Below are 17,440 nucleotides of genomic sequence, written 5' to 3'. Positions count from 1 at the left end.
AAAAGCACCCTACCACCTTTTCTTAACTATGACTGCTGAAGAGGAAGCTTTATGTTAATTACAGCCCTGGGTGCAGTGTTCCATACAGATGACTTCCTTCATCTGAGAGAATTTTGATAATTCACCTTTTTTTTATAAATTAAAACTATAACTTGTTTTTTCCAAAATTTTGAGACAGAACTAAATTTTATCAAATAGTGGTTTTTTTTCAATAAGATTGAAATGTTTCAGTAAAGATCAGGTAATTTATTTTATATTTTATCACCTTATGATGGAATTGCAGAGTCCACTTGAATACATATTTTGTTTTATCCTTTTGTTTAATGAATGTATAGCAATGAACTACTTTGAATTCCTTGAATCATCATTTCCTGACACAAAAAGATATTTTGCCAGGATATTTTTTACCTGCTACCGTCACTGCTGTCTCTAAGAATTGCGGGTTCATCTACTGGTCTTATCTCAGGGGAAGAACTGTATTTGAGGGTGACTGAAGCTAACAATAGCTAAAGTCAGCATTTTTGGAATCATGTGACTACAATAGCTTTGAATATGAAACTGTTGCCAAATATGCAAAAAGGTGAAGTTTAAAATAAATTTCTGAGATATGTTGCCAAATCTCAATTCTTACTCCAGAATAATTAATTTTCAAGTTGTTTAACTAATTAATTTAAAAATTAAGAGTTATTTCTGGAATATATAGTCTGTAACAAGCCAAAATATTTGGAACCATCTTACATTTCTTATGTGATCTGATTTTAATACAAAATCAGGAATTTTATGTTATGTAATGAGAATGCCCTGATACAAGAGGTTGAATGGTTAGTTACTCTGAGACAGAGATGCTGTTGTAATTTCTTATTATGTGAATCCTAGACGATTTTCCTTACTTCAGCGATTTACACACATGAAACTCTGAGATTTGACTGAGCTCTGCATAAGTTAGGCTGCTGCTGATCTGAAGTAAGCTCTGAGCATATGGAAGCTGATGTCTGGAAAGCTTCAACAGAATAAGCTTTGATTTAATTATTCTGTTGACTTTAATGGTTAACTTCTTTTGTGAAATACAGGCATTAAGATGCTGGGAATCATTGCAATAAGCAGACAGTGCATTGTCATCAATGTTCAGATAGTACATAATTTCATAGCATAGAAGCTGCAGCGGAGTTCTCTACATATTAAAGTTGGCTGTTTAGCCATTTATTTCATTAGATTGGGATTTTTACTCTGGGGATTTAAACGTAGTTAAATGCCTTGGTAATCTGTGGTCATTTAATGTATTTCAGTTGAGTTACTGTGTGTGAAATACAAAGGTCTTTTAGTTTGAGGCCATCAACCAAAACAGAAAAAAAGGGGATTCTTCCATCTTTTAACAAGTCACTAATACATCAAACTGAGTTTTGGTAAACAATGCCTCATTTTCTTGCTTGTTGAGTAAAGGGTGTTATTTCCTTTCACAAATGTGTGGGAAGAAATTGGGGAAAATGGCTAGTTACACTGTTCAGCTCTGACTGAGAAACAACAAATGTCATCAGAGTTGTTATACCAGACTGTTTTCATGTGTTATAATACACTGATGCAATGTTTACTTGTAGTATAGGTTGGTTGAAACATAGAATCTTTTGTTTCCTCCAATGAAAGATGAAAGTATTTTGACCATTTGAGAAAGGAAGGTGATACTTCGTTTTGTGACCCTCTGTCCTAGAAGGTGCTGCTGTCAGAAATAACTTCCCTGTTGACTTTATAGGACTTCAAATTAAGTCTTTTCATTGCTACAGCTCAGGAGCATCCCTCCTGGATACTCATGCATTTTTAAAGCAGTTAAAAATGTGTTTAAACAAAGGATAGCATACTGTCTTGGGAGAGAATATGTGCCTTAACACAGAAACAGGCAGTCATCAGTCTGTTTTTCTGTGCCATTTCCTCTTACCTGAAGCTGGGTAATCATCTTTATTTTCTCCATTTCCTCAGTGAATACAAGAATAGTTTCTCCTTTTAAAGAAATGAACTGATCTGTGAATAATCCCATTGATTTAAATCATAAGACTGTTGCAGTGTGATTAAGAACTGTTAAATTTTAACTTCCCTTTCTTTTTTTGTTGATTATTCTCCTGATGGAATACTGTGCAAGAATAGATTATTTGGGAGACTTGGCTTATTTTTACTTATATTAACTTGACAAATAAATCGTATGATCACACATGAGAAGCTGAGGTAATATAGTCTGCATTTCTGGCATATTCATCAGTGTAATTTGGAGGGTTAGAATTTTATTTCATAGAATAGTTTAAGGCAGAACTCTCTATTACTAGGCCCAAGATTGGCCTCATTGATTGTTGAATCCAAGTAGATCGTGACTTGTGCTGAAGGGCTGAGTATTTATGAGTGTTTCTGTGCAAATAAATGAATTAAGCCTACACCATGTAAGCAAAACCCAAATAAATAATGAAATTGCAATGCTACTAATGAAAACACGTGTGCCAGAGGAAGCAGGTTACTACGGATGCTTAATAAAACTTAGCCTTATGGTAAATCATTGCCACAGAAAGCTCCTGATTTCCAAGTAAAAACTGTAATGACTAAACTAATTTCCATAAAGAGAGTCTATTTTCTATTAGATTCTCCTCACGGGGTCTTTTTTCATGAGAGATTCTAGGCAGGGTCCTTTTTCTTCCAGGAGCTATTGAGGGAAGGCCATCAAGGAGCCATCTTGCTCCTATGATCAAGGGTCCTTTATAATCCCATCAGGGACTGAGGAGAGGACAGCCCCTGGGAGGAGCTTGCCAATTACACTACAAAACACATACTGCTAAATTACAGCTAAGGACAGTGTTAGAGGTCTCTATTTCTACAGTAACTCTCTTGAATGTGGTGTTGGTTTCAAACAGCATGATGAGCAAAAGCTTATCAGCCCTTTCCATTTGCAGCAACAGCACTTCATCTAGTCTACTTATGTCTAGAAAACTTTTTCTGAAGCCCTTTCCTGGCTAGTCCATGCCATGTAACTATCTGCTGCCTTTGCAGGTATAGAACACTGCTTTATATTTCTTTGAGATAGCACAGAGGACTGCTAGTTAGGTTTAATAGCCTTTGTGGTTTAATGGTTTAAAGACCTCCTTCCTTGGAGGTCTTTAAGACTCGTCTGGACATGTTCCTATGTGACCTGATCTAGGTGAATCTGCTTCTGCATAGGCTAGGACTAGATGATCTCTAAATGTCCCTTCCAACCCCTACCATTCTATGATTTTATGATTCTATGATGTGAAATGAGATTGCTGAATGTGCAGCAGTAATATATAATCAGTGACCTCCTCTCAGCAGTGGCAAAATCACTTTAGCTTCTGAAGGAATTCCTTTCAAATCTTTCCTGCACTTACAGTCACAAGGATCTTGTTATAATGTTTTTTGTTTAGGTGTTTCTATTGGTTCTGGGGTTTTTTGATATTTAGAAGAAAACACTCCAGGAGCTGTTTAAATACTTCCCAGTCAGTAGTGGGGAGGGACTCCAGCAGTCGTGAATGAGAAGGAAAGTGTTTCTGACTCTTCCAAAAGGAACAGATATCCAAAGCGTGACATTTTGAAAGTTATCTAGATCTTAAAACTGATTTTTGAACTCGACTTCAGGCTTAAGGGCTTTAATACTCAATGACAGGAGTCAAAATGCTTAAAATTTGGGAGTCTCATCAAGTGCTCTGCCTTTTAGGGAATTCACAAATAAGCTGCAGGTCAGTATTTGCATAAATTGAATGAAGTTGGTCCTGTCGATGTGTGTACAGATAGCTTTTCATTAGCTCTACTCAGTCTCTTGGCCTGTCATGGGTGAGCTGGCCCTGATCCAAAGGCAAGTGTTAGCATTGCACTGTGCCAGAGCAAATATTTTCTGCATCGCAGCAGGGTGCATGAGCAGAGGCAGAGCATTGTGCTAGGGCAGTCCTGCGATTTCTGAGGCTGGGCTGGCTCTGAATCACAGCAAGTACTGAGACAATGTGCAAATGACCCTTGAGGTGTTGCAGGGCAGAAAAGTGCAAGCTTACTAAGGCACCAGTTCTCAGCATTTTCAGACTGATCTCTTCCCTTCTCTTTCTTTACTGTAACAGCTGTGCCTGCTCTTTGTACCCTTGCTTACACTTGCCCCATCCAACCAACCATTCTCTGGGCTTTGATGGCCCTTAAACAGCAATGCTGAGTAACTGTGACTCTGGGGACAACTTCACATTTCTCTCTTCTTCTCAGCATGGATCTTTGAAGCATATTGCTTTCTTCAGTTTATGCTAGGATAATGAAGACAACAGTGGCCAAGTTTCAGTTTTAGAATACTACCTTTCTCCTAATTATTTTCACAGAATCATAGAATGGTAGGGGTTGGAAGGGACCTTTAGAGGTCATCTAGTTCAACCCCCCTGCAAAAGCAAGTTCACCTAGATTAGGTCACATAGGAACATGTCCAGGTGAGTCTTGAAAACCTCCAGAGAAGGAGACTCCACACCCTCCCTGGGCAGCCTGTGCCAGGGCTCCCTCACCTGAAGAGTAAAATAGTTTTTCCTTATATTTATATGGGCCTTTTTATCTTCCAGCTTCTTCCCATTACCTCTTGTCCTGTTGCTAGATAAAACAGAATAAAGGAATGCCCCAACCTCCTGACAATCACCATTTAGATATTTGTAAATATTAATGAGATCCACCCTCAGTCTGCTCTTCTCTAGATGAAACAGCCCCAGTTCCCGCAGCCTTTCCTCATAAGGAAGATGCTCCAGTCCCCTGATCATCTTGGTGGCCCTGCGCTGGACTATCTCCATAAGTTCCCTGTCTCTCCAGAACTGGACATAGGACTCCAGATGAGGCCTCACCAGGGCAGAGTAGAGAGGGAGAAGAACCTCCCTTGACCTGCTGGCCACACTCTTCTTGATGCATCCCAGGATGCCATTGGCCTTCTTGGCCACGAGGGCACATTGCTGGCTCATTTTTAGCTTATTATCAATCAGGACTCCCAGGTCTCTCTCTGCAGAGCTGCTCTTCAGCAGGTCAATCCCCAGCCTGTGCTGGTGCATGGGGTTGTTCCTTCCCAGATGCAGGACTCTGCACTTGTCCTTGTTGAACCTCATGAGGTTCTTCTCTGCCCAACTCTCAAGCCAGTCGAGATCCCGCTGAAGGGCAGCACAGCCTTCTGGGGAACCAGCCAGTCCTCCCAGTTTGGTGTCATCAGCCAACTTGCTGAGGGTACACTCTGTCCCCTCATCCAGGTTGTTGAAGATGTTGAACAAGACTGGCCCCAGAATTGATCCCTGTGGTACTCCACTGGCCACAGGCCTCCATTCTGTGCCATTGATCACCACCCTCTGGGCTCTGTCATTCTGCCAGCTCTCCATCCACCTCACTGTCCACTCATCCAAGCCACACTGCCTGAGCTTTCTGATGAGGATGTTGTGGGAGACAGTGTCAAAAGCCTTGCTGAAGTCAAGGTAGATGACATCTGCAGCTCTCCCCTCATCTAACTAGCCAGTTGTTTTCATTTATTTTGTTATAACTTCAAGAAAAAGTGAATTAATTGCAGTAGAGAAAATGGAAGCTAAACAGATATTTTTATGCATAGAGAAATGTGGATATTCACTACATTTGGCTGTTCCCTCTCACACTCTGTGTGTTCTATTTATAATTAAGTTAAAGGCATTTTTGCTTGCTTTTCATTTTATGATGAATTGGAAAATAAATGCATAGGGGAATTTATTAAAAATAACACCCTTAACCTGGGACTACTAAACCAAAACAGTGCATTCTTCCCAAAGTCAGATCTTCAACATGACCTTTAGGAGACTCCACATGAAGACTGTCTTTTACTGATACATATCAAATATGGTGGCTAATAGAAAGTTATGGATGAAAAGTCTCCTAATGCTCTATTGTTTTGTGTTGAATATACTGAAAGAAATTAAGCTTTTTTAAGAAAAATACAGGAAATTTAATTTTAAATGCCTGGTACGGTTCCCACTAAAACCAGCTGGATATATTTACAATTACTTTGGTGAGAGGTAGAATGACTCTGTTTAATTATATCTAACTTAAGAATGAATGAACTGGGAAAAGAAGAAATTTCTTTTCTCAGTGTTCTGAAAATTTATGCTGCACCAAGAGAACAGAATTGATTAATCTCCAAATCAAATTCTGACGATAGAGTCTTTTATCAAAGCTGCAGAAGTACTTGATATATGGGACAATAAAGAAAAAAACAATGTAAAAATACCAACAGAGGACTTTGCATCTAATAATTTTCCTTGGTGTGATGCTGGCAAGAATTTGGAGCAGATTTGTGTACTTAAAATGAAATAAGAAGAGGTGGAGACTGTAAGTCCTAATGGAGAAAAATGTCTGCAAGCTAGTTAGTGCATGGACTAAGAGATCTTTTAATCCCCAGAATTCTGAGATACCTAGTCTGGTGATGAAATGTCACATCTCTTAATGATTCCTATATATATCTGTTCTGCACAGATCAAAGGGGAAAGCTGTTTCTGTGGCTCTTTGCTCATGAAAAAACATATTCTCATTTAACTGTTTCATTGCATTTTGATAAAACCAATTTCCACAAAGAAACAAATGAACCTTGATCTGAGAAGGAAAGAAAAATGGTTTAGATACCATAGAATGACTAAGAATATTTCCTGCTAGCAAGTCATCTCAGGCAGCTGGGACACAAACAAGCTTTTGCTAGGAGCTGAATACTGCTAGTGGAAGGATTAGGTGCAAGACTAATTTGAGCACCTACAGAAATCTTGCAGTGAAAACGGTAGGAGCTAATGCAAAAAAAACCACCTCTGTGGAAAATGGAAGCCTTTCCACTGCTTTTGGTGTACTGGCACGTTCCTTTGTAATCTTGCTTGATTGACAGTGATAGAAATAAGTAATGATATATATTTTTATCAAACAAATAATATTTGTCAATTAGAAAGGCTTTTACAGACATAAGATAATTAGAGATTTGATCATGTAAGTATATACAGCATTTATTTTTAACCAGATAGGTAGTTTTGGTGATCTTCCTTGTGTAACACTCCTGAGTGTTGAAGAGGTCCCAGTATAAGCTCTGTAGAAAAGCAAAGGTGTGCTTTGGTGTGTTTGTTCCACATATAGAAAAAAACCATCCAGTTCAGAGTAGGATCTTCAGGGGAGTTTCAGTCCCTGGCATGACTGCACACTATCGTATGGCAGCTGCACTAAAAACCCAAAAAGGTCTAGATGTATGGAACTGGATGAATTTTCAGCTATAAGAGGAACTGAGCCCATCTTTTAAGTATCTTTCAATCAGCTGCTATTGTTGTTGTATAACTCAACTGTTCTTAAATTGCTGTTAAATAATTCAAAACAAATTTAAAGATTTTTTGTATGCTGGGTTTGAGTGATGCAAACACAAGGTTAAAATAAAATGGCATATTTATTTTAAAACAAGAAAACATCATAACTTAAAGCAACATAAATTATTCATAGTAATTTATATTAGAGTTATCATTAAATGACTCTCCTGCAGATGCTTTGAGTTTTTGTAAAATTGGATCTGGTGGAACGTGCTGAGCATTGCTTTGCTCTGGGTGCTGGTCATTATGCTGTTCTGTAAGATAATTTCCAAAAAAGAAAGACAAGGTTTCAAAGAAGCATTCAAGCAGACAAAAGTACTTAATGATGGTACTTTATCTTCTATTCATAAGTGGGATTTTCTGCCTGTAATTCAGCACGTTCAGAGCTGTCTTTGTAAAGGCTAACATGGTAAGGACTGGCCTGGGTACTGTTAAAGCCAATGATGAGTCAGAGACTCACCATTGTGTGTACTGAGTTTACTCCCACGAATACTTATCTAACTGGGGACAGAGCTGTGGTATAAATCTGCTTTTGGGGCAGGAGGTGGGGGCTCTTCACATTATTTCCAGGAATCAAGAACTGAAATCAGAGTTTCATTTTTTTCAGAGATTCTTTTAACCTGTCTCCACCTGACCAAAAGCAATGAAACTTTTAGAAGTCAAGTAACTAAGAGACAACTGGACCAGTGGTGCCTCCAAGACCCTGACAGATTGTTTTTAAGTATATGAATCTCAGTGTTTTGACTTTAAAAGAGATTTTGAAAATAATATTGGAAAGACCAATGTGTTTCTTCCTCTTGCTTTCACAACTGTCTTTCATTCCTCCGTGCCATGCAGCCAGGCACCAGCACCTTGTCAGGCTCCTGTGCTCATCTGCCATGTTGAGTTCATTCACTCTGCTTGGGAGCAGATACTCCCTCAAAAAACAGAGAAACAATAGAGGGGAACCAACTCATGCATACATATGTTATGACTCTTTGCTGTCTTGTGAAGAAAGGGATTCCTATGAAGGAATCATTTTCCCCATGATTTTTATGCCTCAGAGCTAGATTTATCTTGGGCTTTTCCAAGGAGCAGTCTGAAGTGCCATTTTAAAAGCAATTTCTGTGTCCTGAAGCAATAAAGGAGAAATTGTAAATGCCGATGGTCTTTTTGGGTGTAATCCGTCATTTATTTTTAGGTTTATCTAGTTGATTTAATAAACTAAATTGTAAAGAATAGAGCCATCTCCTTTACCTCTTCCTCTTCAAGATTTACTTACAGATGGCTACATGTTTTCATTGGCTGTGTATTCCTTTGCTTCATGTGCAGAAGGTCCTGTCTAATGATAATTTGTTTGTTTTTAATCTGCCACACTCTTACGCTTTTGATATCAGGAAATTGCTTTCGAGGTCCAAGTTTACAACTGAAGGATTTTAATGGTTCTCTCATTATCACTCTGTTTTACATTATAGAACATGAATATATTCATGCTGCCATTCTATATTCACAAGGTATCTATAACATACAGAAAATGTTAAATTTGGTCACTTTGGTGTGGAGACTGTTGCACATTATATAACACCGTGGGGATATCTATAAATAATCAGAAATTTGAAACAGTCACTTTGCTCTGTGTGTAACAGTGTTCTTTTGACAATGCACTGGGCTGAAAATCCAAACTTGCAAGCAAATGCTGAGTTATACTTTTGCAAGAAGCTGAGCACATCCTGAGTTGTGCTGAGCAAACACTGGCAGGTTTATTCAATTGCATTAGGCATCAATTGAAAAATGCATTTTCATTTCTGTGGAGAGGATATGTATTTCTCTCTGCTTTTTCAAGAAAACATTTTTGTAATGAAAGCTGGTGTTTTGTTACGATTTTTATATTGAATTTAGATTTTTTTTTTTTTTTTTTGAGCTATAGTTAAGACAGAGAATCAGGGCTTTATCTGACTATGGATTTTTCTTATTTGCATGAATCTTTCTCCACAGCTGATGCTCTACAAGCAGAGGTAGAGTATTGAAGAGGTTGTAATGGCTGTTTCTTTTTCTTTAAAGTCAGTCCTGTTCTGCTTGTGTTGGTGGACGGCCAACCACAGACCAGAGTTAACTTTACAGGTATAGCAAGTGTTTGTTTAACTAATTGAATTGCTGTTTGGAGCACTTAAAACAGAAATGTATTAGACTAATAAAGGTCTTATACTTTCCTTAATGTCTAAAATGTTAGATGTTTGCATAGACACAGGAATATTTTTATTATGAAGTAAGTTTATTCTGATAGTGTGTTGCAAGTTTGATTACCATTGGCAGGTCTCACAAATCTGCAATAATGGAGAATCCAGCTCCTCGCCACTTGATGTTTCCACTCATGCTGCCCCTATGAATAGAAGAATATCCCACATTAAACTTTTTTAAATTTTTTTTTTAATTTGAGCTTTTTACTTCTTCATTTCACAATCACAGAAGGTTGAGCTTGGAAGGGACCTGGTTCAGCCCCCTGTTCAAGTAGGCCCACCTAGACCCAGTTGCCCAGGACTATGTCAAGATGGCATGTGAATTTCTCCAAGAAGGGAGACTCTACAACCTCCCTAAGCAACTGATGCTAGTGCTGGGTCACCCTCTGCAAAAAAACAAATGAAGTGATTCCTGATCTTGAGAGGAAACTTCTGTGTGTCAACATGTGCCCATTGCCTCTAGTCCTGCCTCTGGGTACCACTGCAAAGAGCCTCACTTCATAATTTCAGCATCATAAATACTTTAAGTATTTATATACATGGATAATATCCTCTTGACCCTTCTCATATCCAGGCTAAACAGTCCCAACTCTTTAAGCCTTTCCTCATAGCAGAAATGCCCCAGTCCCATTATCATCTTTGTTACCTGTTGCTGGACTCTCTTCAGTCTACCAACATCTCTCTTGTACTGGGCAGCCCAGTAGTGGACACAGCACTGCAGGTGTGGCCTCACCAGTGCTGAGTGGAGGGGGGAGGATCAAATGCCTTGACCTGCTGCATCACTCCTTCTGCTGAAGCTCAGAGTACTGTAGCCTTTGGCCTAACATACCATTGCTGGCTCATGTTCAACTTGGTGTCCATCGGGACCCCCAGGGCTTTTTCTGCAAAGTTTTTTCATAGGGTTTTTAGAACACTCTGAGCTCTTTGCATCGGCTCTTTTTATATTTAGAGTTTCATATCTCCACCCCCAGATTTTTCTTTGGGGGAAAACATCATTTTTTTTTTCAATTTTTGTGTAGGTCATATTTTCTAAACCTTTCAACACATTCACCAGCCTCACAATCATTCAACTCTTCACCAGACTCTTCAGTTGATCCGCCTCTTCATTATACCAAACAGGAACAGATTTCTCATCTGGGGCCTGAGTACTGGTAGTCACAGCAAAACACACTTCCTGTGTTTTGCAAACTATATTTTTGTTTACATAGTTCTGTATAGTGTTTTCTTTCTTAATGACAGCATGATGTATTGGCTTACATTCATTTGTTCTGCTCTGTAGACCCTCGACTGTCTTCTGAGGAACAGTTAGACTGCCTGTATACATTTTATTATTATACATTATACATTTTATGATTTCTGCCTAAGCATATTCATAGTTCTTGGTTCGAATTCTGATTTGATCCCATTTCTTCAGTTTAAGAGATTTTTTTCTGAATTCCACTGTTGTCCATCATACTTGCAGCCCTTCTTTCAGATGTGTCAACTGTAAACATGACAAGCAGAGTAATTACATTTCTTTCTAGAAATGTTTTTTTTGCCTTGTCCAGTACTCACAAAATCCCTGAACTGCTCAAATACTTTGGAAGATCTTGCTGTAAATGTCCTTAAGACACTGCCATGGATCTTATAAGGAATTCAGAGAAGTGAATCCAGCTGTTTTAAAGTTTGGGCTAACTCACATTTCTAAAAGTCACCCTATACTCTCATCCTCCGTGTGCAGTGGTGCTGTTTTTTCCCACAGAATCACAGAATGTCAAGGGATGGAAGGGTCCTCGAAAGATCATCTAGTCCAACCCCCCTGCCAGAGCAGGACTACCTAGAGTAGGTCACACAGGAACTCATCCAGGTGGGTTTTGAATGTCCCCAGAGAAGGAGACTCAACAACCCATCTGGGCAGCCTGTTCCAGTGCTCCCTCACCCTCACAGTGAAGAAATTCTTCCTCATCTTTCTTGGGAAAATTATGTTCTAGTTGTACCCATTGCCCCATGTCCTATCATTGGACATCACTGAGAACAGCCTAGCTCCATTGTAACACACGCTCTTTACATATTTATAAACATTAATGAAGTCACCCCTCAGTCTCCTTCAAGCTGAAGAGCACCAGCTCTCTGTCTTTCATCATAAGTGAGATGCTCCACTCCCTTCATCATCTTTGTAGCCCTGTGCTGAACTCTCTCCAGCAGCTCCCTGTCCTTCTTGAACTGAGGGGCCCAGAACTGGACACAATATTCCAGATTTGGTCTCACGAGGGCAGAGTAGAAGGGGAGGAGAACCTCTCTTGACCTACTGCCCACAGCCTTTCTAATACACCCCAGGATGCCATTGGCCTTCTTGGCCATGAGGGCACATTGCTGACTCTTGCTGTCCGCCAAGACCCCCAGGTCGCTTTCCCCTACACTACTCTCTTATAGTTCATTCCCCAACCTGTACTGGTACATGGGGTTCTTCTTTCCCAGATGCAAGACTCTGCACTTGCCCTTGTTGAGTTTCATTAGATTTCTCCCAGCCCAACCCTCCAGCCTGTCCAGGTCTCACTGAATCGCAGCACAGGCTTCTGCTGTGTCAGCCACTCCCCACAGTTTAGTATCATCAACAAACTTGCTGACAATGTCCTCTGTTCCCTCATCAAGGTCATTAATGAATAGATTGAACTGTACTGGTCCCAGCACCGACCCCTGAGGGATTCCACTAGATACAGACCTCCAACCTATGTAACTTGAAGTGATGATGGTATCTAGATTGATTTGTCATAATCTGATTTCCCCCCAATCTTCCCAGTTCTCTAAATAATTATGGTCATGATAAAGAAGCAGCTTTGTGTATTCTCATTGAATTTGGTCATTGTATGAAGTCAAATATGCATGTATAACTGCTTACAAAAGGGTGGCCTAACACTCTAAGTTTCCTAACCTACTCCCTATAAAAACTCCAGAAAAAAGAAAGGCTATAATCACTGTGCAGGAGAGATTATGTACCGATCAAAGTCGAAGCAGCATGTCCATAAAAATTTGTGGATTGCAGAGGCTGAAGAATACACGGCCTGGCCTAATGACAGAGAAAATTACTATTTAAACTTCAAATTCTTTCTCAAGTTTCCCTTAATATTTTCCTGGAGTGTGTACACCTTCTCTCAGTCACTATTCCAAAACACCTCTTTGTACAGAGAAGTATTGTCATCCATCAGTGCAGCAAGTGAAGTTTTTCCTCATGATTTTCCTTAAAGACTAGACAGTGGAGGTAGCATTTGATTCATAAGTTTTTGATCCATACTTAATCTTGGGGTGGCATGTATCCAGAGCATGCAGAGCGTTGGATAGTATGTGCCTAATGAAGTATCTGTTGGTATACAGCACAGTAGTAGACTTTCTCATGTTCTCAAACAGCAGCTTTAGAGTTTGTCAGTGTTCCCTGGGTGGGTATTTGAGGAGAGAGGCTGAGAGAGTTCCTGAGAAGCAGGGCCTCTTCTGTCTTCTTCCTTTTCTTTGCAGTGGATTGTGAAAGTAAAATTTAGTAATAGATAGATATTTTTTTGGTTTTCATCCTAAAGCTACTTAGACTGTTCAATCATTTCAAATAGGTCCCCCCATCATTCCACAGCAATGTAATCCTATAAAATATGATGTGTAATTGCTTGTTTAAAAATTCTCTCATACCACTGTACATCAAGAGAATGTCCTGTGAAGACAGAGATATTATTCTCATTCTGTGACCATATAATTAAAGAGACAGGAAAGCAATGAAATGTAGCAGTAATGAAATACAACTGATTACAGAAATGTTTCACTCTTTCCCTGCTTACAAGAAAGATAGATGATATGATCCTGATTGCCTGTAGGCTTACGGTCCAGATGTAAAGCAGTCCAGGTCTGAGGAGATGGCCAGAAATGTGACTTGCCATGTCAAGCTTCAGGTGAATCTGACGTTCCATTTCATGCAATTATACTTTAATATACAGACAAGGATATGAGGCAAGTGAATACAAAGAAAACAGGTGAAAGTTATGCTGGATCACAGTTATAAGCTGAAATCTTCTAGAAAGAGCCTGAATCATCTCAGAAACTTCTTTGAAAAGGAAAAGGCCTTGCAAAAACTGAGTGATGCAGTCTTAGCTCTGAATGTTTTCCCCAGGCAAGTTGGGGTAGTGTTGCTTCTGCTATCCAGTTCCTTGATTTGGCAACTTGAAAAGGCTAGTAGTCCATCTTTAAAAAAAAAAAAAACAAACTCTTAAGTCATCAAGAGAGAGTAGGACGTCTTCTATGAGTGATAGGAAGCATCAACAATCGTGCTGAGCAGAGCAAATGGGAATAATATTCAGAGGATAAAGCCAAAATAGCACTGAACTTCTAGGGAACTAAGCAGTTCTGTAGGGAGAATATCTTTGCAAAAGTTTCTAAACATATTCTAGAAACCCTCATACTTGTTTAAGCAGGGACTCAGCTCGCTTGGACAGAAGAACAAGTTATTACTAGTTAGGCATTTTACAGGATTGTCTGTGTCTTCAATTGCTTCTCACACATAAGCCTCGAAGTGTGTTATAGAGTGGTCAATATCATTGTCCCTGCTGTGCTGAAAGGCCAAATAAGCACTCAGAATTGATAATTTGCCTGGGGTTACCCAGAAGCAGAGGACATCAGAGTGTCTGTTTAGTGTGTTATTCACTAGATTAGTGTTTCCTGAGAAGAATCCACCTGGGGAAGGTTTGCACAGTATATTCACACAGACAAGGATGACATCAAAGAGTTTAACACTTCAAATTGACAAAAGTGAAGCAGGAGCACAGAGGGATGCATTAGTTTTATTCTAGTCTCACAGCAGGTTAACAGAAGAAACACAGCTCCAAGCCAGATGCCTTCCCTTGCCTTGCTGACAAGCAGCCCACACACAGGCCAGGCTGGCTCAGCCAGGGTCTGTGGACATACTCTTCTCCTCCTGAGCTGACACCCTATTTTCACCTGGAGGTGGAAGAGAGAGGTAATAATATGAGATACATTTATTTTGCACACCAGTGAAGTTTCAGGAACGGAAAACAGAAAAACCCCGTGGCAAAGGAGAGAAGGAAATGGCCTCAAGTTGCACCAGGCAAAGTTTAGATTGGATATTAAGAATAATTACTTCACAGAAAGCATTGTTAAACACTGGCACAGGCTGCCCAGGAAGGTGGTGGAATCACTAACCCTGGAGATATTTAAAAGATGCATAGATGAGGTGCTGAGGAACATGGTTTAGTGGTGGGCCTTGTAGTGTGAAGTTAGTGGTTGGACTCGATGATCTTAAAGGTATTTTCCAAGTGAAACGATTTTGTAATTCTATCTTAAAGGGGAGCAAAACAAGAAAAGAATTTAGAAATGCTATACCATACATTTCATGTTTGACTATTTGTACTTCAGAGTTAAAACTTTCATGTGTGCCCTTTGAACGCACAAGGTTGCATGCAGGAAGAAAGCAACTATTTCCCTTATGTTTTGAGCAGGGAACCATGTGTTTTAAAAATTAAAAAGAATTATTAGTCATGGATCATTAAATCTGCCAATCTAGGTAGCTGACTAGCTTTCTCAAAGTGGTGACTGTCCCAGAATGAAGCTGAGGAAGCAAGGCTTGGAACTGAAGTATTAGTGCTGGAACATATATTAGGAAAATTGTCAATTTCATTTACTTTTATTTACTTTAATTTGCTAAGTTCCCAGGCTGACATCAGGAGGGGTTCAGATACGAATCTTTGGGGTGAGGTATGGAGGCAGAACGATGTGGAGACAGGATGGGCTCAGCATTATATATATAGTAGGATCTACAATGACAGTGTATTATCTGACAGAAAAAGTCCCTAATAGAAACAGAAGGATCTCGACTGGCTTGAGAGTTGGGCAGAGAGGAACCTCATGAGGTTCAACAAGGACAAGTGCAGAGTCCTGCATCTTGGAAGGAACAACCCCCTGCACCAGTACAGGCTGGGGGTCGAACTGCTGAAGAGCAGCTCTGCAGAGAGAGACCTGGGAGTCCTGATTGATAATCAGCTAACCATGAGCCAGCAATGTGGCCTTGTGGCCAAAAAGGCCAATGGCATCCTGGGATGCATCAAGAAGAGTGTGACAGGCAGGTTGAGGGAGGTTCTTCTCCCCCTGTACTCTGTCCTGGTGAGGCCCCATCTGGAGTCCTGTGTCCAGTTCTGGGCTCCTCAGCTCAAGAGAGACAGAGAACTTTTGGAGAGTCCAGTGCAGGGCCACCAAGATGATCAGGGGAATGGAACATCTTTCATATGAGGAAAGACTACAGGAACTGGGGCTGTTTAGTCTGGAGAAGAGGAGACCGAGGGGAGATCTTATTAACATTTATAAATATCTAAAGGGTGGGTGTCAGGAGGTTGGGACATCCCTTTTTTCTATAGTAGCTAGCAACAGGACAAGGGGTAATGGGATGAAGCTGGAACACAGAAGTTCCACTTAAATATAAGGAAAAGCTATTTCACTGTGAGGGTGAAGGAGCCCTGGCACAGGCTGCCCAGAGGGGTTGTGGAGTCTCCTTCCTTGGATGTCTTCAAGACCCACCTGGACATGTTCCTATGCGACCTGATCTAGGTGAACCTGCTTCTGCAGGGGGGTTGGACTAGATGGTCTCTAAATGTCCCTTCCAACCACTACCATTCTATGATTCTATGAAAATGGAAAGTACCATGTAGGGGTTGCAGTCAGCTGATGAAGAGCTTCCAGGCCTCTGGACACTTAGATCCCATCATTGTTAGAGACCCTTCTGGATTCCTTGATTGAGATTTTCCTATTTTGCTTGGAAAGATTATGGATGGAAGGAGGATTAAACAATAGTGTGAATCATGTGAGAGTGGGGGAGTGCCTACATGATGAGAGAGAGGGTAACTGGAAATCTGTTTATTTCATGGGGTTATGTAGAATTGAAAAATGCAGATTTAAGGCATGAAGGTGCCTAACACTGGATTAGGAAGAAGGTTTGTAGGTTGTGCCTGTTTAGACTACAAGATTCTTGGGGTAAGGACTGTTGGATTTTTAGATCAGCTAGCATGGTATTGCCCTGGTCTTTGTGCAGCCCTAGAATGAAAACATTAATAATGACTGTTTTTCATGACAGATGCTATGGCAGGCTGTATTTAGAAAAAGATCCACTTTATCCAATTTCATTATTTTCTGCTTAAACAAAATATGCTAATCTTAGTTTTCTCTTTGCTTGCTTTTGCTTTTTAAATACTAAATTCAGGTGGGAAATGTCACTTTGCAGTATTTGACAGTTAATTTTTTGTTACTTGAGCAAGTTAATAAAAATTCAGAATGTGTATAGGCCCGAATGTCAAATACATCATTACAGCTTGTTCTCAGTGTCCACATAAGTCTGGTAGTTTGTGGTTGACAGCCATTGTGGAGCAAGAGGTAACAAGACAGGGCTTCATTGGTACCAGTCACTGGACAGCACTCAAAACCTCTCACCATTTAACAGGCAAATGTAAAATCTACAAAACATTGTGATGAACCAGAAATCTGCAGACTTCAACTCTGCTGCTTGTATGAGAGGACAAATAAGAAATAGGGGAACTGGTAAACTTTCCCCATGCCATTAATTATTTAATGTAAATTCTTCTTTGTAAGTTCTTCTTTGATTCCTCTATGGCCACATTTGACTTAGTTGCTGTTTTGCTGAAAAAGAACAGAGTTACTTCACCATTTCACTAACCTGCTTTCAGGTAGTTGTAATTTTCCTTTCATTTTGTGTTTTTTTATAACTTACAGCTAAGTAACAGAGAAGCAGTTACTCCGGAGTTTGTTTTTAAGGAAAGGTACATTCCAGGAGTGTTATTTACATGCCATTCTGAGAAATACATGTTATTGTAGTTGCTTTCTTCTTTAATTAAGTTGAAATAG

At 39.8% G+C, this 17,440-nt stretch overlaps 1 protein-coding gene across 1 annotated transcript in view; it reads left to right on the top strand.

Moving 5' to 3' along the window:
* Positions 1 to 17,440, top strand: part of GUCY1A2 (guanylate cyclase 1 soluble subunit alpha 2) — a 169,229-nt gene that overhangs the window by 68,492 nt on the left and 83,297 nt on the right. The gene's annotated exons all lie outside the window — the stretch shown is intronic.

The sequence above is a fragment of the Colius striatus genome, chromosome 1 (genome assembly GCF_028858725.1).
Source record: "Colius striatus isolate bColStr4 chromosome 1, bColStr4.1.hap1, whole genome shotgun sequence".
Lineage (NCBI taxonomy): Eukaryota > Metazoa > Chordata > Aves > Coliiformes > Coliidae > Colius > Colius striatus.
The sequence above is the reverse complement of the archived record's forward strand: the minus strand, read 5'-3'. Positions and strand labels throughout refer to the sequence as shown.